The sequence below is a fragment of the Cylas formicarius genome, unplaced genomic scaffold, assembly GCF_029955315.1.
Source record: "Cylas formicarius isolate icCylForm1 unplaced genomic scaffold, icCylForm1.1 PGA_scaffold_2__14_contigs__length_35257938, whole genome shotgun sequence".
NCBI classification, from domain to species: Eukaryota; Metazoa; Arthropoda; class Insecta; order Coleoptera; family Brentidae; genus Cylas; species Cylas formicarius.
The window spans coordinates 10,664,874-10,687,569 of NW_026844319.1; the positions used below are offsets into that span (position 1 = coordinate 10,664,874).

General features: G+C 33.0%; 1 protein-coding gene and 1 long non-coding RNA gene across 11 annotated transcripts in view; one reads left to right on the forward strand and one right to left on the reverse strand.

Annotated features, from left to right (window-relative positions):
* Positions 1 to 22,696, forward strand: part of LOC132698809 (tyrosine-protein phosphatase Lar) — a 1,212,853-nt gene that overhangs the window by 402,204 nt on the left and 787,953 nt on the right. For 6 of the 10 annotated variants that reach the window (XM_060665113.1, XM_060665107.1, XM_060665115.1 and 3 more), the window contains exon 1: positions 14,405 to 14,568. The exons of the other annotated variants lie outside the window; for them this stretch is intronic. The gene's annotated coding sequence lies outside the window, so the exon portion shown is untranslated. Of the gene's footprint in view, positions 1 to 14,404; positions 14,569 to 22,696 lie in introns of those variants that run through there. 10 annotated transcript variants of the gene reach the window in all.
* Positions 6,508 to 8,618, reverse strand: LOC132698575 (uncharacterized). Its single transcript, XR_009618395.1, has 3 exons — positions 8,209 to 8,618; positions 6,865 to 7,073; positions 6,508 to 6,795 (listed from the first exon to the last, which is right to left on the reverse strand). It is a non-coding gene; the product is annotated as an uncharacterized LOC132698575 (long non-coding RNA).

Genomic DNA, 22,696 nt, shown 5'->3' on the forward strand with positions numbered 1-22,696 from the left:
TTTTGTCGAAACGTCGTCAGATGCAATCGTAGTATGGATGAAAGACGGTCAGCTTTTTACGTGGAAGATAAACAGAATAATAAAAGCATAATAAAAACGTTGCACATTGCCGATGAGCATACAAAGCTGAGCACAATATTGTGTGCATCTACATAAATAAAATGGTTCCAATAATAACCTTGTATGGTGAAATGTACTTATTTGACGAGTTCAATACACGTCGGTGTAACTCTCTCGATTTCTGTCTCTTGCTCTCCCCCATTGTCTCTCTCTCTCTCTCTCTCTCTTTCTCTCTCCCCATATCGTTACAACCCTGTATGGGTTTTAACAATCGACTCCACAGTACACGTCGATCTATTCTTCTATTTCTGCATCTCTGTATGCCTATAGATTTAAAATATTACACTAACTACGGACGCCATTCCAGGAATATTTTCCAAGCGTTGATGATTTGTCATCTAGAGGATTTCTAACGTGGTTTCGTGTCGCCTCAACAGGTTTCGGCACTTAGATTTTTCTTCTTCTTTGTTTTTTGTTTGCGACTGTCACATCTCGCAGCGGTATAGTCTAATAAAAATAAAATAATGACTGTAACAATGCTATTAAGATGTTTATCGCTTAACGTTTATATATGAAAACATTCTGTTGTATTGCGTACTGTGTAATTGCAATTATATCTATAATAAATATATATTAATCAAAATTAGTCGTTGGAGAACCTGTGCTATCACTATCATCCAAGGATCTAGCTAATGGTTTTACCTTATCTCGTATTATTATAATTATTTTTCCACTCCAATTACACATTCTCTTCAACTGCTCTATGATATTAAATCGCACTGAATTTTAATTACATCAATTACATGGGCAAACATTTTTCGGTTTATATTATTGCGCCTTCATTTGATTTTCAGTTCATTTCATTCTTATAGGATTCAATTCGCGGTGATAAGGTCGTATTCCAAAGGGTACATTTCCCCATGGTTTTTATGACCTCGTCTACGAAATAAGTTTTATCATATGATTTGGTTCTTAAAACTTCAAACAGTTATTTTTTATATAACTGTTTTCAAATTGAAAGCCATGCTGACTAAGAAACTCTTGCAATATCTCGTTCTGATCGTTCGTACTTTTTCAGCTAATGTGTTGTGATAGGTAGCACTATCACAAACTAGTACGCTGTATGGTGGAGTTTCATGAATGAAATATTTTTGTGTCCAATCATTATCAATAAATCCACCCAAGGTTGGCAACTTTCATACCCCCGACATTTTTAGAATACCAGCACACAAATTTTGCATTAAAAATACAAATTATTCTGCTGTTTCCTATCAGCTCTATGTCATCTGTAAAAGCAGATATTTGGACCATCTTGATAGAATATTGAAGTTGGTGCCTCGATTCTTGCATTTATGATTATGTATTCCAGAACTATGTTGAAGGGATTTTCGATAAAACTTCCAAACTTATATAAAATAAAGTGTAGTTTGTTATATACATGTCTCCAAGAAAGTATTTTATTGGGCGTTGAAAATGACAATAGCCTGATTGATTTTCCAAACATTACTGCAAATATTTTCATTAATTTGCCTTATTTGGTATCTAAATAAAAATTTTAAATCATCAAAATTTTATGGTTTTTCCACTTTTGGTTTTAAATAATCCCCAGAGGAAAAAGCCAGAGTCTTGGTATCTGGAGATCTTACTACCAATCTACCAACCGTCTATCCGCCCGTCGAGCAAAATGAGGCGGAGCACCATCCTGCTGAAACCAAATTTCTCTATCTGACATACCAGGCTGATTTGGATTTCAGGAAGAAACTGAGAGAACAGGAATTAATGTCATTTTTAAGAGATTGTAGAAGAAATTGCGAGATCAGAAATTAAGGACATTCTTATGAGAATTTAAACATCGGGTTCCAATAAGATTTTGATAGAAGAAATAAGGTTCAATTCAAAATCTCTGCAACATTTATTTTTTGTGAATGCTGCTTATGATTTTCTCTCATCCATCGGGATTATTTGTACTCTAATACCAACAATTTTGTTAATTTACCTTACCATTCAAATAAAATATCGCTTAATCACTAAACAGTATCTGACGATGTTATTAAATACATCGACAATTATTCCTTTACTAATTTCATTATTTGAAGCTATTTCAGAAGATGCACGAAGAAGATTATCCTCAACTTCTAATAAAATGTTTAACCTTGTGTTCTCAGTTTTTGGAAGACATAGCTGTACACTAAAAGATCGCCTGTTTCCTGTTTCTATAAATTTTCTCTTGATTTAGAATAATGATAAAAAAAATGTCTTTAATTAATTAAATTTATTCCAAAATTACAATTTCTAAATCATCAAAGTGCTTCACTGAGGCGAAGTCTAGCTTTAAAGACAAAGACAGAAGTACACACACACACACGCACACACACACACACACACACACACAAATTTTTACTCTACATGAAGTATACCTTGATTAATTTTTAAACCAGAAAGTTTGTATTTTTTAAATTTTATTTTAAACGTTTTTTAATCTTCTTGCAGCGAATTTTACAAAATACTTGCATTATAGACATAGCTTTTCTTAAACAGTTTGTAGTATGATATTTAGGAATTCAAAAAACACTATGATTTCTTACATTACTACTTCAACTGATGACTTAAGTGAAACTACCTGTTATAAGCTGATGAGTAAAATTTCCCAAATGGAGAGTCCTTCGCTTTTCCATTTCTAACCAACACAATTCTTTTATTTTTTCTGTGGATCTTAGAATGGATCTTTCTAGATAGTTGCGATAAACAAATTACGAACTTCTTCTGGAATTCTCGTTTTGATACATATGTACTTGTGATAATTTCAGCATTTTACTGGTACTTGCTACTTATCTGTTTGCTAATAAAATGAATTATGCGTGAAATTTGACACAGAATTAGAAAAATGGTTTAAAATATGGTACTTCCATTTAAAAAAGGAACGTGGTATCCAGGTCTGCTTTTGGACACACCCCGTGTATTTTCTGTTTACTGCAAAAAATAAGCTAATAATATAATAAACTAACCAAAACAATATGCGAATATATTTCTTGAAATCCGATATTTTAGCTGTTCGCAGTATATTTACGAATCAAAATACATATACAAAAATTCAGTTATTTTATGTAAATTTGAGTAAATCCATACGTCAAGCAAAAAAATAGATTAAAAAGATTTATGAAGTTGTGAGTTAGGGAATAATTTGCGAGTTTGGTGCGTAACAAATTAGCACAAGATACTAAACCCCCTATATTTACCCTCGTACCTATACGCGCTCCCCATTCGTTCTTACGTACAGGTATCAGTTTTAATAGATTCACGGGATCTCCCTACCATCGTCCCGGATAAATTCAGTTGCTCGAAGGGGATTATTTAATAACGCGAAATAATTTGCTATCAAACGGAAACTGATATATTAAAAGTGTGTTGCCTTAGACGTGTAATTTTCTACACGCTTAACATCTCTAATTTTCGGCGCGTCTCGAACGTCATAAAACCAATTTCGTTAAATGAGGTGTTACAAATTTTACCAGTCACTTCAATAATATCCACGAATGGCAAGTAAATAAACCACGATTGCTAATTATTTTAATGTGAGTTTATTTAGTTGTTGCCGCTTCTCGGGTATCGTTTTTGATACTTTTCGGTAAACCAATCCAAACTCGATCTACGGCAACTGTTTTCTCGACCGCCAGGATAAACAACGCCTCCGACTTCTTTCATTTTCCCGATTCTCTATGTCGCTAGCGTCGGCCCGCAGTTATTCAAGTCTCCATAGATTTTAATGCTCGCCATTTTCACCCCTGAGCTCATTCTAAACCTGTTATCTTAAACCAACCCCTCAGGAATCCGGACCCGTCTGGGAGTACAAACCCAATAAAACCCTAGATATATATGTTGTCGGTAACGCGTCTCGCGCAAGATTGGTTTCTACGGGGGACGAACCAATAATTCGGGGTTTTATTGAGCGAGTTTCACGGGCAACAGTTTTTTAAAAATACGATTGCTCAAACGGTCCTAGCTTAGAGCTTTCTACGTTCAACAATCGCATTATGCCCATGTTCAGTTATTGACTGTTGTTCTAAAAGTTCAGATTTGCTTTTTTTTTAAGTTGATAAAAATGTATTATTACGTATAATCATTAATATTAAATAATTAGAAATAAAACAAATCAAAAAATCTGATAATAGTACAATTCACGACAATCAAGAAATGGCAAAATACTTTAATGATAACCTTTGTAATATCGGTGAAAACATTAAAATGGGCAGCGAATCTAATTTTGAAGAAATTATTGTTGAAAAAATTAAGTTTAACTCTACAGATACAACTGAACTACTAGAAGCAATAAAGTCACTAAACCCTAGAAAAATACCGGGATTAGTTGGTCTAATATCAGAAATTCCAAAAGAAATGTCAGAATATATCAAAGAAGCTCTCACTCACTTAATAAACCAATCTATTAAAAATGGACATTTTACAGAATTATTTAAAAAAGCTATAGTTAAACGCTTGTTCAAAACAAGTGAAAAATCAAACGTTTCCAATCTCGAACCTCGAATCTCATAATATTTTATCGGAAGAGCAATATGGTTTCAGGCAGGCAAGGTCGATCGAGGACGCATTGGCGGACTTCACTTGAACAGTATACAATTCATTGATAAAAGTGTTAAATCCCTCTCCGTTTTCATTGATCTTGCAAAAGCATTTGATACCATCTCTCACTCATTGCTGATCAAAAACTTGAAAACATTGGCTCTTCAGGAGCAGATTTAGAATTACTGAAAAGCTACATTTGTCATAGAAGACAGTCCGTGAAAATAAATGGTGTTCTGAGCGGTCCTTCAGAATTGACCTGTGGAGTTGCCCAAGGAACTGTACTGTACTCTTTTTAACTAAGGTGCTCGATGGGGCATGCGCTATTGCATTTGCAGACGATGCTAGTTGAATACATTTAATAACAACAAACTTAGCATAAGCTCTACAAAAACGATACTTATGCCTTCTAATTGTTATAGCAATATGATACTCTTAAATTTAAAGTAAACTCGAGTAGCTTTGACATCCAAACTTGTAATAAATTTAAGTATCTTAGAGTAATTTTTGATAGTCATTTATGATGGGAACACCACTCCGAATATATCACAAATAAACTTAGATCACTTACACCAATTTTCAGATTTTGCACAAAAATTTTAGAATTATGCCAACTTAATAGCTTGTACTATACGCCCACCAAATCGCATTTAAATTAGGGAATTTTAGTATGGGGTGGGTTGACAAAAAAATATTTAGAGGGAATTAACATTTCACAAAAATTTTAGAAATTATTTATAAAAGGGATAAGTGTTATCCAACAAGACAAATTTTTCAGGTATGCTCGCAAAAATAATAGGATTGCTTAATAGTCGAACACTTTCGTTATGTATAAAAAGATTAATAACATTTATTATGAAATGAAATACTTTGAGATGATACTTTGAGATGAAATCCATAGTATAATATATTCGAAAAATAACTAATAACTAATTTATCCATTATTTGCTTATGATTCGTTTTTAGTTTTTGTATCTACATTTACTCTGTATGCTTACTATGTTGAAATTAGTAATTTAAGAATTATTAGTTATTTACTAGAAACAAAATACAGAATTATTAATGTTTTTTCTTTTCTTTTTCCAATATTCTTTCTTTTTTTTTTGGTTCCTCTACCAAGGTAGAGTTTAAAGTTGTCCAAATAGTTTATAGTTTAGCTAATAATATTCATTATGTACAGTATTTTTTCCACCTGCGAGGTAATTCGTGTGGAATGAAAACTCTATTTATTGTCTTCGTGGGATGTATTGCACTTGTCTTATAACATTGTATTTATATTTATTTATTTGACGTTTTATTATTTCATTTAAAAAAAAATAAGTTACAGATAAGACTAAAACAAACAATTAAAATTTAGCACTTTTTTTATTGAACACCTTGTTTGCAGAGTATTCAGACGAACATGATATAAATGTCGAGAGATACAGGCTCGCTTAAACGGTAGGAAAGTAGTGTATATATATGCCAAAAAATAATCTAGCTTTGTTTTATTTTAAATTAATACCATTACTTAGATGCAGAGTGAAAAGGAAAAGGTCCATATTTGAAAAACCACAATTTTCAGGATATGGCTAAAAGGATACGGCGATGCCAAAAGGGCATAGAAAAAAGGCCGATCACTTTCGTTTTTCTTATGGGCCCCATATTGAATTTCTACATATTTAAATTCCTCTCTAAAAATGCTCTTGAACCATGTTTAGTCAAGATAAATCCCGAAAAATAACAAAAATAAGATTTCAGGATAGTAGGCTTTGATATTGGTATTCAGCTTTATAACACATTTTAATAATGAGTGGACCAGAAAGGAGTCAATAAAATTGAAGATAGAGGCTCGAGAAAAGAAGTCAGTAACACTTTCATACATACCTTTGAGTAATATTCAAATAATCCGCCGTTTTGTTGCTTGCATAACATAAATCTTCTCAACACCGCTTCACAGAACTGTTAACCGCTTCGTAACAGCTTCTCCTAACTCTCCAACGTTTCCATTGGACCTACTGTATGAAGTGATTTTGATCTGATTGGTTCCAGGTTGCCTATCCACCTGTCGCGATGTTCGTAATAATCTGTGCATTGTGTGGCCGTGCGCCATTCTTTTGAAAAAACTTTTGTTGCAGAGGGCTAGTGGAAGGTTCATAAGATCTCCTCTTAGGTTTGTTCCTACAACGTTTAAATATCTGTCAGAATTTAAGTTATCATCGAAAAAATGTAGCCCAGTTTTGTACGTACCCAAAATACCAAAGCCAACGTTAAATCAACAACTCACTCGATGCCTAACTTCACTTGCTAGCCGTGGATTTACATCTGGCCAACGGACTTTTAAGAAAAAGTTTGGTATCTCGATATTTCTTTGAATAGACCACTGGCACAATGCCTTCCTTATAACAGTATCGTCATGGTGAAATATCTGGCAAGGCCGTTCACGATAACCATGAAATCTGTCGATCATGCTTTGCAATACAAAATGTTCTTAATTTCCATCGATCTTTTGATCCTTTTAACGTTAGCAAAACTAACTCCCGCAGATGACAAGCTTGACTTTTAGATGCCTAAATATAGCTCTACCAATGTTTAACGTCTTTCAGGATATTTATTTAAATGCATTTCTGCGGATTTTGTATCATTTCTACCGCAAAAAATTAACCAACGTGTCATAACTTAAATAATTTATTTTATAACTCACAATTAATAGATACGAAAAAAGTTTCGTACAAAAGTATCTTAGACTCTCCTGAAGATTTAAAATATTATAATTTCGTTGATCATCTCTGTTATTTTAAAGGACACTTTCTTAAGAAATTCCTATTGGAATTTTGCATAGTTTAGGTAGAAATTGAGGTTGTGTTTTTTCATATTTTGATTGCCCCTTATAAAATTGGGTTGTGACTCTATTGATCCAGATATTGAAAAGATAATTTAACCACAGATTAAGGAGATGATGCACTACTCAATCAGCTTGACAGATGCGCCTCAGTTTATACAGGGAGTCCCAAATATGTGGTGCCGTTTTGGAGAATTCAATTAACAAAATCTGAAGATTTTCAGATATTTTTATTCAGATATCTATTCTCTGACAAAAAATAGGGTCAGTTTGTAATTTATCTTATATTTAAATTTTACTTACTTTTTGAGATATTCGAGGTTTAAGATAACACCGGTATAAATTCTTGATGAATTTAAAGCTGCCCACATTAAGTCACTTGTTGGCAATATTAGATATTTTTTAAATAGCAAAGACATGATGATTAAATAAAAAATTAGTTTAGTTTTGTATGCCTAAACTTAACTGCTCAAAAAACATGAAGAGAAAGTGGATTTTTTTTTCAAAAACAAAGCAATAAGATACGAAAGGAAGTCTAGAATCAAAAAAGATATGTAATCTGAAACGTATAATATAGGTATACAGGTTAAAAAAAAGTCAGTTTTATCTTAACTCGGTCCAGCAATCACTCCTTAAAAGAAGTATCAACTAAGCAATCGCCATAATTTATATTTTATTAAACTATATTTCTTATACTTTATTTATATTACATTTACGTCCTATTTTTTTGAAAAAACATAATATCTACTTACCAAATATTAATCTGGCCAATTTCAATTTGGAAAATTTCTCCTTTTTATTCATGCCCAACAAATTAAATTTCATTGCAAGTTCATTTGAAATCAGGGGGGTCAGAGCTTGTTTTACAAACTCACAACTGCTGCCGCCGCCTGATCTTGCTATCTCATTGACCTAGCAAAATAATAAAAAACAAGGCATGACGATGGTAGACACAACAATGGTTCGTTCTGGTTAGAATTTATCGAATCTTATATTACACATAAATTATTTGTTCTTCAATAATAATAATACCACAAAAAATAACTGTAATGAAAGTACTGAAAGCAGGAAGCACAGCACACAAAATACTCAAAATATAAGCCAAGTCGCCGTATACCGAATGCCGAAAGAAAAACAATGTTGAAAAGATGGCGAACGACGAGACGGAGAAGCCGTCGAGACTCGAGCGAGTCTGGCACGGCACGACCGCGAGTAGTTGCGTCATTAGTTGAAACAGTGTTGTCAAATGGGATCTTATAAACCAATATATTATTTTTACGTTTTTGTAATTTTTTTACTTAGATGAATCCTTAGTTTCTGTGGTATTTTTTATTAAAAAAGCGTTTCTTGTTTCGTTCGTGTCCGAAAATAATAAAAACATGTTGATTTTAAAGGTTTGATTCCGTTTTTTTTAGGACTTGCCAACACTGACGTCGATGTAGATGTGCACAAAAAAGTTGCCAATAAAATGTCTCCCAAAACACCACAAATCTAAAAAAACAAGTATTTTCCTTCTCAGTTGTTCAAAATTTAACTTATTAGGTTTCATTTTGTTTAGGAGTTATCCTCAGGCCATCTATTTAGAGCAAGCTATCCATTCCAAGGATAACCCTGGGTTTTATTTTACAGTATATTTTTGGTATATATGCTAACGTATATCCTAAGAATATCCTCGACATATCTCGGGACATGCGACTTAAATGGGACATTGACCGGATATACTGGGGATATTTTAAGTGTACGACAAATGTCCCAATATTACTAAGAGTTCTGTGAATAATATTTTGCTATACATCCTTGTCTTATACTACTTCATTTATGAAAATATTTACAAAATGAGATCAACATTTTGTGAATGCGCATAAGAAAGAACTTTTGCGCAAGATGATTTTTTCGAATATATGTTATTTACAAATGAATCGACATTCCAGAAAAACGATTGTGTTAATATGCAACATTTTCACTATTATGCTAATAATAAACCCCATTTTATGATGATGAAAATGGACGTCGTAAGGCCTATTTTTTTGAAAATACAGTAATTGGGCAAGTTTACATATCAAGTTACGAATTACTTAAATAATTTATTTCCTCAAGGGTGGATAGAAAGAGATGGTCCGATTAGATGGGCACCTACATATCCTGATTTAACCAAGAATGACTATTTTCTGTGGGGATATGTTAAAGATAAGGAATATAAAACCGCCCCCAAAGCAAATGAGGATGAAACAGATGATAAGAGAAGTATTTTAAAGTGTTAGTCATGAAATGCTAGCCAATACTGCTCAATCGTTTAGGGATCGTGTTAGAGCATATATCGAAATCGCTGAGAGAAATTTGGAACAATAAATAAAGTGAAACTTAATTAAACCGTTCTTTTTTGTTATGCTCTTTTTTGCATTTAAAATATTGGTAAGTAGCGTTTTCAAGGCGTCGGAGATTTTTTCGTATGATATATTGGAATTTTATTAGGTCTCTCTCACATGTCGGCACTTGCACTGAGGCTGAAACGTCAAAGAGTTTTAATTAGTTTTGCTTGTTGGCGCCACGCACTTAAAGTCACGTTTTCAAAACGAAAGTTTACCTCCGACTTCCTGCTTACCACAGATTGATTTAATTCCATAGCGAAAATTGTTTCAATGGATGGTTAATAACATAAAATCGAATTAGGTTGTTACGAGACAGGCTTGAACTTACAACGAATTTATATGTTATCCATGGAAATGATTTATTGTTATCCCACAAATATCCACGAGTAAACGATCATCTTTTTTTAACTTGTTAAACAGTAGATAATTTTGCGCAATTTCTCTAATATTGTACTATATAGCTTGTCGATTTAGATAAGAAAAAGGGACGGAACCTATAAATTATTTATAAAAAATAACGTATCGATCTTGATTGTATTTTTGTAGATGCACAGTGCGGTCGTAACGGGAGTATATTAACAGAAAAAAACCTGTTCCTATACTAGATAGAGCAAAATCGACTTACGTGTCAGGAGATTGATATCTTCCATGCCAACCTTCCTGTTGGAACTTCTTCCGGATCTATAATAATAATAATAATAATAAACTGATTTTATTAATAATCAAGATATTACATTATAAATTGAAATACAAGAGTGGCGGCATTCACAAATTGCGTTCTTGCATGGAACCTCAAAAACATAGAAAATGGATTAAATAAAAAAAATATCAAATAAATTATCGCAAAATTTATATCCATAAAATTTACTATTATTTCATAGCACTATTGTTATTACGAAAGTATACACCCATATATACATCGTAAATAGAAGAAATATCCGCACATCATAAACTTATACGCTTTTGCTGGTTGGCCTAATAAACAATATATATGCTTGTTTCAAGAGCTTTATTGTGGGGAGGCAGGTTATAACATAAGGTTTTTCATTGAATATTTTTTTGATATTGTAGCCGAAAAATATCTGGAAATTTACCGAAGTGTAATAACTCAATATCTCAAACAATGGCGGGTGTCTCGATTCTGAATATCACTTCCTCTGCAAAGTTTATCATACAAGTATGATGGAGTCTTGTTAGAGTTTAGAAAAAAAAACAAAGGTGGCCGACTGGACTTCACAACGCTCGTCCAGCTTGAGATGTTGGAGATACGGAGATTATAGCTAAAACGAATACAAGCTGAAGTCATAGATGGTACTATAGCAAAAGGTGACATGTGATAATACCAACAAATCAGAGAGTTTAAACGTCCGAAGAAAAAAAGATTCTCTGATCTGAACATTTAGCAAAATCTTAAAATGAGCGTTTCTTACAATTTCTTCACTTTTAGCTCCAAATAAAAACATCTACGTTTTGGTGGTATTCAATAAGATGTCATAAGTCGCAGACACCTCAAAAATTATTTTCAAATCCAAATTCATTTTAGTAGCAGCATTTAAAGCTTAACTAGCAAGAAAATATAAGATATAACTGAGTATCATCGGCGTTTTGATGAAAACTTCAAAATTTAGGAAAAATAGAGAAGTATTGAATCTGAATGAGTATTTTCTATTTCCTCTTTGGTGTTTTCGGCAGACAACATTTTTTAAAATCACATTTGACATGACGTTTTATCCCAAAGTATTTCAGTTTAGCTCACTGAAGGGAGTGATCAAGGGTGTCCAACGCTTTACTATCGTCCAAGAGTATGAGACAAGATCTGCTCTCAACATTCATCAGTAACATGAAACAAAGCAGAAGTGTGCTTCAATTTTTTCAACAAACTTTGATACGGTGGGCAAAAAACTGATTGGTCTAAAATCATATGCAACACTTGGACACTATTTCTTTGGGACGGGTATAACTTCAGCTTGTTTCCGAGAGTTATGATCATGATATTATTTATTTTGGAATACTGGAGTGTTTCAAGTGAGTAAACTTATATAATGCCAAACTAGCGTTTCTGGACGATGCTGCATCAATCACGAAATTTTTAAATACAAAAGTTATTCCCAAACTGAACAAAAATGTCTTATACGTAGACAAATAAAAGCGCTGCTGACACTAACTTCCAGTTTTTTAAAAAACAAAGGCTACTTCATTTTTAGTCGACTCATTATCTCCGTGAAATGGAGGTGCTATCTGCTGCTACCGTACGTGTCATAAAGTGTCTTATTTAATACACTGAAAATTGAGACTTTGGATGGTAATTATGGTTTATTGGTTTATGGTTTATGGTAGTACCCAATTTCCGGCAAAAGAATGATGTTTTTGGAACATTTCCCTTGTTAGAAGAATTCACAAATCTTCTTGAAACGTGGTGTTCAAGCCATAGGATGAAAATATTTAAAGGCCAGTAAATATCTTGATTAAGAAATTTAGTGCAATTTAAAATCTTAAATCAGTTTACAATACTGAGAAACTAAAAAAACAATATTAGTTTCTCTATGAACAGACAAGATATAAATTGTGTTTGCATTTGTATGGTTTAAAATTTATGTTTAAAATCGGAGGAAACGAGAATCAAAATCAAAATTAATATTTTTTATACCAATATCTGATGAGTTTAAACGTAAAAATATTAAGGAATTAAAAATTTAAATAGCAAGGTGATTTTCAATATTTTATTTTGAAGCAACGAATTTTCTATACCAAAAGGGCTTCAGTATTATTGTTTGCAGTGCGAGTCTAGAGACACGAATTCACTTTGAGTTTGTGTTATGTCGTCATGCTGCATTTTGTTTACCGGTTTTTAATAATTTTATGTAAGCTTAATATTTTGTTTTCATGTTTCAAGTTTTCAACTAAAAGGTCAAGGTTAACAAGCGATTTGGGATTATTAGTGCTGCTTGTACACAGAAATTTGAAAGTGAACACCTGTTAGAACCTAGCTGACGTTGCCTTATAGGCACGTAATAAAACAAACAAAACTCAAATAACCAAACTGACTCGAACATTTTTTTTAGAACAGAATATAGATGGAGCAGATATTCTAGTATATCTGTCAGAAGATCAAATCGATGATCTATTCAAAGATATTGGAGACAAAATCAAGTTACAAACACTCATAGACTCCTTGAATACTTGAACTAATTGAATAAGGAAATAAAGTAAGTACCTATTATAGTTAAAATTATACCATATGTAAAACATTTATCGTATTCTTGTTTGTATATGTTATTAAAACAAATTAATTTTGTATTCCTAAATATTTACAGATTTATTTGGAAATGTATGTCAACAAAACGCTATTATAAGTATCTCGTCAATATTGTAATGGGCAATTCCTTCCCTTCCCTATCTATTTTACAATAGTTTTGTAAGTCCATTTCGTGTTTGATAATAAATCTGTGTAATTTTTTAAATATATGTAACTATATTTTGTTTCAAAATTTGTTTTTTGAACGGATATTTAAATTTTAATTTTTAACTAAATTTCAAAGAACGCAAAATAATTGAAAGAAAAATTCTAATTGAATTTGCCCTAGGAGGGCATAGATTGTTACTCAACTATTTGCTGGTGTTATTCCAAACATCTTTGTTCTAACTTTAGAATTTTGAGGCAAAGTAATTATGAAGTTATGATAAAAATGAAGGTCTTGCATTAAATTCGCGTAACTTTAGCTGAAAAAATAAAATCATCGAATTTTGTAACAAAACTATAAGTTTATGCCTCAATTGTATATAATTTTAATCGAAACAAAATGAGGGTATTTGCCCCAAATTTTTTTTTGTGTTGGTTCAAAAACTTCATTCATTTCGTCCATTTGAAATGCATAGCGACCTTAACATAATGTCAAATTTCTTCATATCAAGGAATCCTTTTTATCAGTGTCGTTGTAGGTTTACCTTCCAATTAAATCTAAAAAATCGTTGTTAATATTTCATTTTCGCGGACAAATCAGGCACCCTGTTGTTTTCCGTTCATTTCGATTGTTTACCGTTATTTATCGGCTACGAAGAAGGCTTCAGAAATAATATTTTGTTTCTCTTCCCGCCACCGTGGTGGGTGCGCGGATGTTTCGACGCAGATCGCTCAAAAGCGAGCCCAATTTACGGACGAAATTAATTTCGCAAACGAACGGAAAGAAATAGCTTGTTAATTTTTAATTAAAAGCTCTCCCCGCGCTATTCCTTTTTTGCAATTATCTTGAACACCGTAAAATTAATTTCTCCGCGGTTCCCCTGTATCGATAAAAACATTCGGAGACTGGCGGCAAATATCGAGAGATAAAAATGAATTGTTCGTGTCGCGGTCGCCTAATTTTAAGCGAAATTTTTGGGTTAAATTTTTTTCATTATTTGTGATCGCTGAAATCGAAATTCTTTGATCGGTTCTTTGGCAAAGTTTCATTATGACACGTTTTTCACGCAAAAGCATGCATTCCTACAGATTCCATCGCCTCACTGGCTGAAACTTACGAAGCTCATTCGGAGATGGCGCGGCCGTCGGCTATTTCAATACCAAAACGCATATGGCCGCTGTATTAGACTACTTATCGGATTTCGTGTTAAATTTTTCGATATTTTCGTATTTTCGTTACGTGTATTTTTCGTTATAGTGGCGCGCCGGGTAGTTTTTGTTGCGGTTGATCGGAAAATGTGCGTGGTACGTTGGTAAAGTGATCACACGCTTCGCAAAAACCAGTAAGTTTAACATATTTTTGTTGGTTATGTATTTTTATTTTGTTATTGTTTTGGCCATGTGATCAAAGACTCAAATAATTTTTCCGGCGCTATTTTGTTATAATACTATTTGTTGGCTGCTATCAAATTAAAACTTTACCAAAACTTGGCTTAATCGATAAGCTCTTGTCCGCGGTTTAAAACCACAGGCTTTCATTTGGATTTAAATGCCATTATACAAGAACAAGAAGTATTTTTGTGGTGCCATTCAATATCACTTTTTAATATTGCCCGACGTTAACAAATTTTTCCGTAGTATTAAAACCAGTGTTATTCAAAATCTTACTATAGTCGAAAGGAAGAGTGCATTTTGCTTTTACCAGTGAATATTACGTTAAATTATCAATAACGTTGTCAATCTTCTCTTCGATAATTTAACGCATCGGGATATGTATAAGAATTTGATATGAATATTATGGATTCCAATAATAAGTTAGTCATCACTTTTTTGTTGTGTTAAACATGTGTGTTTATTTGTTTTGTTTTTGTGTCTGATAGCTTCGTATATAGTTGTGATTTTTCATAGTGACCACGCAGTTTTGAAAAATATTTATTGCAGTTACATTATAAATTGAAATAATTTTCTCCGTATTGGTTACTCACTTCTTGCGAATTTATACTTCATCCAGGTGTGGGTTAAGTAACGGCCTACCAGATGATTATAATAATGACGATCCAACGAAAGTTGAAATGCAAGGGAAACGATACAGATATCATCATCGTAGTAATTTTTTTCGATTCCTGACTGTTATCGTATTGAGTTTTTGTAAATTCTTTTTGGTATTTTATAAGTTGCAACAACAACCAGACAATTTTGATATTTTTGGCACGATTATTAGATATTTTTCTAAAGTTTTTTTAATTTGTAAAAAAATCAAAACTCAGAATCTGGGGAATCTGGGAAATATTTTACAAATCTCTCTAAAGCCGGCTACACACGATCCGGTAAGCCTGTCAGTTCAAACTCAACAGTCCACCTGAACAGTCTTAAGTGACAGTTCGACCGGAACATATACACGTTCAGGTGACCGATCTTCAGGCGGGCTGTTCAGTTTTGACTCATAAGTTTTTTTCTATTTTTTACGTTACGCAGGGTAAATAAAGCAAAAAACATTTTATTTAAATTACTGTATCTTACTAAATTATTTGCTGGATGAAATTTGTAAAAGAAAGGGCAATATCTCTTTTACCATCCTCTATAAAATAAATTATGGTAATTAAAAAACGTTTATAAATATGTGACGAAGTTTTCTAAATATGTACCGAGTGGCCCGTTTATTATGGAATGTCGCAGAACCTGTACAAAATATAAAAAAAAACATTAAATTGTGTTAAACTCCGGATTAAAATACAGTAACAATCTGGTAATCCAGGGTGTTCCATATGATAAGAATAAAAAGTTGAAGGAAGTAGTAAAGAAAATTGGGGAGCAACTAAATGTCACACTAGTAAATAACCAGTTCACAGCAGTTCGGTTTGCTAAGGACATGGCCAAAGTAAATCCCATTAAAGTCATTTTTCACAAACAAGAAACAAAAGTCCGTTTAATGAAATCGAAAAATAAATCGCATCTAACTACTCAATCCTTGGGAGACACGGTAGATAATAAAATATATTTAAACTATGATGTATCGAAACGAAATCTTGAACTATTTAAAGCTGCTCAAACGTTTAAAAATGAAAAAGGGTTTAAATATTTCAATATTCTTTTAAGACAAACCTGATAATAGCAAAATTTTATTGATCTAGGACAAGGAAGACTTAAAAAATTAAACAAAAATGGATTAATATTAGTGTATATGAACATTCAAAGTATTAAAAATAAATTTGACAAGGTGCAATGTTATTTAAAGAATAATAGCTGTGATATTTTGTTATTAGTTGAAACATGCTTAAATCAAGTAGAAATTGGTCTTTATGAATTGGATAAATCTATACATTCATGTCAGTAAAGTAAAGGAGATGGTGCGGCAATATTTGTAAAAAAAGTTAAAAAATTATAAAAGTGCAATAGCGTTAAACAATTTTGTCATTAATAATACAATAGATATATCGAACGCTACGCGGGTGACAGCAAATAGTCATAGCCTAATAGAAATATACAGAAATAAATGCACACTTAGTGTGCAAAATAATGTCATGTTACATCAGTGTAGACCACTAGTTACTATAGCTAAAAATATCAACATTCATAAGCCTATAGTTACTTATGATATTATTGCAGGGAACCATAAATATATATTTAAACAATGCATTAGAGAAATCTATTTACGGGAATCTCAAGAGTTAATTGCGCTAATAATCACTTGTAAAAAATCAATCTAAATTTTCAAAAAGAGTCAGAAGCCGTGAGATTACATTGTAACTTCTAGAATTGATGAAACAACGGGACCGATTATACAAGAGAGTGTGTGTGAATACGGAAGATACTGAGTTGTGTCGAGAATTTAAAGCAGTCAATAATAAACTAAATAATAAAATTAGAGTTCTTAAAAATGATCGCTTTGTAAAGAAATGGAATGAAAGTGGAAATGACTCAAAAAAACAGTGGAGGTTTATTAACAATTTTGTGAAAAACAATAGTGATAAAACTAATATTGAGAAATTAATCGTAAATAATGAAATAGTGAACAGCTCTAATGCTATTGCTAACGAGTTGAATAATCATTTCTCGAATGGAGGTAGGAATATTGTAGACGAACTGATGAAATTTATTGCGAATCTAGCTTATATTTAGAAGTAACAATGAAATTAGAACTATTATATCAATCTTAAAAAAAAATACTGCCCTGGGCATGATCAAATTACGGTCAATTTACAGGATGCACTGATACCCATTATCAAAAAAATTAAACAATGACATTGTTACTTCTGGTAAATTTCCCGAAGAATTAAAAATTAGTAAAATTTGTCCTATCTATAAAAATGGGCGTAGCGATGACATAAGTAATTATACACCTATAAGTTTGATTAGCACCTTCTCAAAAATAGAACTGAGGTGGCTTTTACTTGATGAAAATCCATTTATCAAAATAAATAAGATCTAAAAGTTCACATTTTCACGAAATTACGTATTACGACATGACAATTGTTTCGACAACACCGTGTTTTCTCAAAAATAATAGAAACTATTATTAAAAATGGAATGCTCTCTTTTATATCTAAATATATCTGCCTTGACGTTGTCAGTATAGATTTTTTGTTAGCGAAATTAAATAATATGGGTTTCAGAGATAGTTTTTACAGGCTAATAAGAACTTATTTATTGAATAGTAAACATTATGTTCAAATAAACAATATTAAAAGTGAAATGCAATCAAGTGTATGTGACGTTCCTCAGGATTCACTCCTAGGTCCATTGTTGTACTCGTTATATGTCTTAAATTACGCATTAAACACATGCAGACGATACAGTGCTTCTTTATAGCGGTGAAAGTGACAATGATTTACCAGAAATAATACGTTCTGATTTAAAAAATATACGCACTGGCTAAATTCATGTTGTTCAAGCAAAAAAACAAAGTAATACAGATGCCAAGAATAATTAATAAGAATATAGCACGTTTTAAACGAATGAAATATTTAGGCCTACTGATGGATGATAGTTTAAACTGGCTGAGAATATTAATTTTGTATCAAATAAAATTTACCCAATGGTCAGCGCCATATATAAAAGCCGAAATTATCTGAGTTACGGTAGTAAAATGAATATTTACAATTCTTATCTCGTCACATATGGGGTGTATGTGGCGCAACTTATTTTTATAAAATACAAACTCTACAAAATAAATTCTCAAAAAATTTATTTAATTATGATCGTCGCACGCATACAGAAAATTTGAATAGAGAATCGGAGATTTATAAATAGACCAATTGCCTAAGGGACAACAATGTAAATTTATGTGTAAGGTGATAAATAAAATACAAAAGTCTAACACGAAGATTATATTTAATAATGACGTATGTATGACACCAGATCTCATAACGATATTTACAATTGTAGCATCAGAACTAATAAAGGACTTTCCAATCCAGTAAGCCAAGCAGCCTGTACTTAGAATAAATTTCCAGAAAATTTAAGAAATATAAATAAATATATTAAATTTGTAAAACAGTTAAAAATTCACATGAATGTAAATTAAATATAGGTACTCTACTGTATAATAGTAATAAAATTAAGTAATGGGTTGTAACTTACCATTTTTTCTATTTATTCTTTTTATAAATTTATTATTTGTAAATTTGTATATTATTTGAAAATACGACTTTCAAGTACTACGACAAAATTTTAACAAACACTGCACAGACAGCCACAGACACAATTCATTTTACAAAACAAGACATCACCGCATCGTCGGTCAGTAGGTAGTGAATTATTGGATGGTCATGGAAAACGGTAAACTGCAAGAATTGTTGGTAGGAGACTATGCGCTGGACAAAATGTATACCAATGCTACGAGGAGACTAGCTTGATCACTAGAAAACTAGGTGCCGGTCGAAGAAAATTGCGGAATTGAACAGCTTCTGCTGTTTGACTTCGAAATCAACTTCAAGAGGTTACAAATGTTAAAGTTAGCAAATTGTCTTGTCGTAGTATAGGGCCGCCATTGCACTGACGGCATCGAATAGCAAGATTAGCTTTTGCCCGAAATCACTTAGACTGCAATGATTATGAATGGAGCCATATCCTGTTTTTCGATGAATCCTGTTTTTGTCTCACTGGGTCCGATGGACGTCGAAGAGTATGGAGGAGACTCGGAGAAAGATATGCCCCAGGTTGTATTGATAATAGACGGTTATGGTTGGTCTTTACACAATGCACGATCCCACACCGCCAGAATTCTCAGTCAATATCTGAATGAGCTGAGAATTAGGCGGTATGAGCGGCCAGTATTCAGTCCTGGCATGAATCCCATCGAACATGCGTGGGATGAGATTGGACGACGTATTCGAAGATATACACCAGCTCTAAGAACTGACAGAGTTGCTGATGCCGGAATGGAACAACATCGAGCAGAACGTAATCCGTAATTTAATTCAAAGCATGGCCCGTCGATTACAAGTAGTATTAAACGCAAGAGGACGCAATACAAGTTATTAATTTTTAGGTTTTCTCAATATTGTTAATTGTCGCTCTTTCCAAATAGTTACAAAAAAAATAATTGGGCTTTGTATATAATAGACATTCTCTGTTTTTCGACATAATCTTGAAAACCAACATAAGATTTTCCGATTAAATGTTAAAATCAGTTAACCAAATAGAGTAGGATAGATAACACAGGACTACAAAATCAAAATTTGTTGGCAGATGTTTTTATTTTAAAAACTGATTTTATATAATTTTTCAAAGAAACTTCCACAGGCTTCTGAATAATTTTACAAAATTTCTTAGCTTGACTGATTTTATGTAATTAAAAAAATATTAATGCGAAAAATAAAACGATAGTTCTAAAATAATTTATTTTTTTATTCTGTAGAAAAAGTGGAATATTGACATAACTCTTTTTCATTTAATTCGCTCTGGTTAAACACTTGGGCTCTCTGAAATCTGGTGTGAAATCTTAGTCATCTGGATGGGAATTAGATTCCTCTGATTTTGACGGATACACAATTTGCTTCTTATTTGTTCTCTTGAATCCTTGAACATTGCACGAACAAAAATAACAATCATCACTGTGATTCCTAGGCTCTCGTCATGCCATAGGAACATCAAAGCTTAAACATTTCTTCCTACCTTTTTGCGCTTTCTTAATGCTTTAACGCAAACGGAACAAATAGTATGAGGAGGACTTGTCTTGGTCACCAATTTTTACACCAAAATAAGCGTGGTATACATTTTTCACAAAAGAAGTTATAGTTTGCCTTTGCTTTATTACTACATAACCACCACTCCTATAACAAAAGTGATTTGGATTGTTCACACAATGTCTTCTTTCCATATTTATACTTTCTAGAACATTAGAAATATGCAACAGCGAAGACAACTGCCTCGAACGCAGTATGACGACGACCAATACAACCAAATTGCTCATAATCAGATTACAACCCTGTATTGACGCTTTTGCGCCAGCTCTGTTGCTTTGCAGAGGAATTTACAACTATTCAGTGTTGCCAAATCACATTTAATTTCATAAAAATCAATTCATTTAAAAATCATGCTTAACAAGGAACAAACATGTTCATGTCATGGGTATGTATATTAATAAAATAACATTTTTGAGATATGGGGCGCTATAAAACAAATGACATAGCAGCAGTATAGAGCAAAAATATGGCGTTTTTTGAAAAAAGGGTCCCCAAAAATAAGTAAATAGTTTTCAAATATCAAAATTACTGTAGACCTGTGTAATTTACCAACTACTAGATCTACGATTCAGTGAAAACATTTTTTTCCAAAAAAATTGTAATTTCTTGAATGACCTAATTTTTTTTGTTCGCCAGTCTATTATCATTGTCATCATTATTATTATTAGGAGGCGTTTTACCAAATTTGTAACCGTTACAATTGCACGAGTTTGTGAAAAGTTATTGGCTTCGTAGAATTTTCGCGCAAATCGCGCTTTTCCGACCGCTGTGCGGTGGCGTGACGATCTCACACATTGCATACTGTTTCCGCGCTGTCTCCGAAATCATTTCGGCGCAACAAAAAGCCTTTCGTACGTGCTAGATATTTAACTGCAATATCGAATACGTCGGTGGTATTTTCGAATTTTTATTTCATCGTACGCGTCTATATACGTAAAAGTCGTGCCCTTTCGGACAAACGCGTTCCCGACGTCCAATAATCCCCGGATATCGCCGGGATTAAATTTTTTGTTTTAAATAGGGCATCTGGCGCGAATACCAAAACGCGTGCGGACTGTCCCGCCGACGTCGGATGTCGTTTCCCGGAACGCGCCCGGACCGAGATCCAGATTTATATTGAACATTCCGGAAAATTCCAATTTTCCTTAATTGAACGTTAGCGGGTGGAAAAAGTGTCCATCCCGTCGGGCCCGTAAATCAGCAGATCGGGTTGGCGAATACAAGGGCGTTTCTCCGAAAGACCTTACGGTCTCGAGAATGAGGGTAAATTAGAAATGGCGTCGCTTCGGCCGTTAATTAAATCCGACTCGGAACTAAATCGGTCCGAACTGTGTAAATACACACCGATTTTTGTTACGTCTCATTAGGAGCGGATGGCAGCGCGATGCTGAAATAATCGGCGCGATGTTGGTACACCTGACATGACGCGACCGATTGGTGCAACTGCGGAGTGATTGCGACGGGGTACCCGAAATAATTTGGGTTTTCGTTTGTCTGGGTAGGATTGATGACGAGCGACGTTAAAATTGATCTCGATGGAATTCGTATATTTCGCAGCTGCCTCCATTTTCGACGATATTGTTGTTTATCTGACGATTTCGCCTAAAATACGTTGTTACTTTGGACAAATCGATAAAATCGAATTTTTCGGAAGTATCTACGCTCGTATAACTGAAGGTCGTACAGGACTAGGGTTGTGCAACCGTTCAAATTTTTTTCAATTTTTCGAAATAATTTGGAAAACACAATGAAATGTATATTTATTTATTTCAAAAATATCTTTTTCCTAAATCAACTTTGCCTTGAAACAGGTTCTACACGCTTCATTTACCAAACTCTAAGACGGCATGACATCCTAGAATGTTTAAAAACAAAACTTTTTGTCGCAGATCTCAACATTGCGGTTGGTTCACACTACACGAATTTTTACTTAAAAGCTTTGCATACTCTGATATACCACTCACCTATTTAAATTGTCAATTGTCGATAGCCATTTAAGGAATTATCGCACAATTAAGATTGAGTAATAACATTTTTGTGAAATTCTTTCTGGAAAGGGTGTGTTTACTTCATTAAACCTGATCAAATCTGCTCCGTATGTAACATTAATCAATTTGAAACAATTTACCACCTTATATTCACTTGCCCGATCTATAATGATCTCCGCACCGTGGAGTTTTCCAATAACAATATCTTTATTACCGCTTTAAAAAATTTGCATTCACGTGGGTCGAAACGTCTTGCTTATCTTATTATAAATATATTATAGACTCGCACCCGCGCG